Source organism: Alexandromys fortis, unplaced genomic scaffold (genome assembly GCF_014885135.2).
Source record: "Alexandromys fortis isolate MF-2015 unplaced genomic scaffold, M_Fortis_MF-2015_v1.1 scaffold_38, whole genome shotgun sequence".
Classification (NCBI taxonomy): domain Eukaryota; kingdom Metazoa; phylum Chordata; class Mammalia; order Rodentia; family Cricetidae; genus Alexandromys; species Alexandromys fortis.
The window spans coordinates 4,900,117-4,902,163 of record NW_026067916.1 but is presented as its reverse complement, the minus strand read 5'-3'; the positions used below and the strand labels follow the sequence as shown (position 1 = coordinate 4,902,163).

At 34.2% G+C, this 2,047-nt stretch overlaps 1 pseudogene; it reads left to right on the top strand.

The window, feature by feature from the left end:
• The first annotated feature begins 281 nt into the window (after positions 1–281).
• Positions 282–461, top strand: LOC126500187 (uncharacterized; annotated as a pseudogene).
• Positions 462–2,047: the final 1,586 nt, after the last annotated feature.

The following is a 2,047-nucleotide window of genomic DNA, read 5'->3' as shown; positions in this document are numbered from 1 at the left end:
TTTGGCCCATATTTACACGGCTTTGTTGGTGAAACTTGTTTATAGATGAAAATCTTTTAGTGTATTACTGACTAGACACTAAAAAGAGCAGGCAACTAAAGATGGTTAAAGTGAGAGCAATAGTTCTCCCTAGGGAAGAACCCTCCAGTTGATGACCCAGTAACACATACATATAAGCAATATTATATGGTCTAAGAATGATGTTACTTATAGATTTAGGAATATAACTATAGTTTTGCATGTGTATGTGTGTGTAAACATCAATTAAAGAAAAAGTGGCCATCGCTTCTTGGCCTTTTGGCTAAGATCAGTTGTATCTATTCTTATTAGTTTAATATCTGATATTTCCTCTATCCTAGGACAATATATTGAATGGATATTTTGGGAGTAAGAGCTGGAATAGGAGCTTGTTCCATCCACTCCACTGGTATTGCAGTACCTCCAGGAACAGTGCACCCTCTTGGGGGATTTACAAAAAGAAGAAATAAGAAAAAGAGGTGAGCATGAATTTTAACAAGAACAAGAAATAAATTGGCAGGGTTGGAGGGAAGAAAGTGGTAAAATAATGAAATTTTATGTTAATTTCAAAATTTTAAAAAATATATAACAAAATAAACACTACATATATTTAGGACAAAATATTTGTATGTTCTGCTTAAATCACGTAAACATTTCTTTCTCCCCAAATATTTGCTATTTCTTCTTGAGTAAAATGTTCTTTCTTCTGCCTTTTTGAAATACACAGTGCATGTTATTTTCTCTTGTCATCGGGATTTGCTATAGAACATGGCTACTTCTCACTGTTACTTAGTTGTGCATTTGTACCTACTGGTCAACCTCTCAGTTTTACTCTTTCCCACTATTCACTGCTGCTTCTGACAGCCACTGTTCTGCTCCCAACTTCTGTGAGACTCAGCCTTAGAGCCTCCTTATGAGCTAGATTACATAGTAGATTTCTTTTCTTTGTCAGGCAAATCTCTGTTAACACAGTGTTCTGCACATCCGTCCACTCTGTCACAAGTGATGAATTTCATTTGTTTTCTTTTGTTGAATAATAACCTACAGTCTTTGTGAGTCAGCATTCTAGAAATTGTTCAGACATGGATACTTCGGACTTTTAAAACGCTTTGCCTTTTGAATCGTCCTACATCTACTTAGACGACAGTGGCCTCTTTCACAATTCTTTTTTATTTTCTTCATCGATGTATTCATCCACGGAAAGCTGGATGGATTTGTAAATTGTTGTAATTTCTGAGGAACCTCCATGTCGATTTTCTTATAACTATGTTGATCTGCATCTTACCCACACTGTGGGAGCAACCCTTTTTCTCCGAGTCCTTGCCATTACTGGTTATATCCAGCCATTTTTGTTGTTGTTTTGCCATGCTGTGTAATGTTTTATTATGATTCCAAAGAGCATTTTACCCCTAATTAGTGACACTGACCATTTGGCAAGCACTAATTAGCCATTTTTTTTAAGTGTTGATATCTTCTTAAACCTATTTCCACTTGAAAAGCTGGAGTTTTTCTATTGCATATACTAGGGTTCTTTATGTACATTTGGGATTAACCCTTTGTAAGATATCTGTTTTCTAACTGTTCTTTCTCATTCTTGATGTGTCTACTCTCCAGTGGTTTCTTTTGTTAGTAGAAGCATTTTAACTGCATGTAACCCCTTAGATGTAGTTTTTTTTTTTATTTCCTTTGGAATTCTTTGTGAACACCATTTCTACACCAATACTGTAAATCAATCTTCCGTGTAGATTTTTGTTTGGTATTGTTTTAGCAATTTCATAGTTTCAAGTGTTATATTTAATTTTTGGTCGACAGTACATTAATTAATGAGAAATAATGATCTATTTCATTCATCTTCATATGAATACTCAACTTTTCCTTCAACATTTATTGAAAAAAACCGTTCATGTACTCAAATTGAGATAGTATATATGCTAAAAGTTTTATTTAATGTATCCTCAGAATGCTTATTTGATGTGGTATCAGGATGCTTTTTTTTAATATGGTCACAGTCTGTACTAAGTCCTTCCTG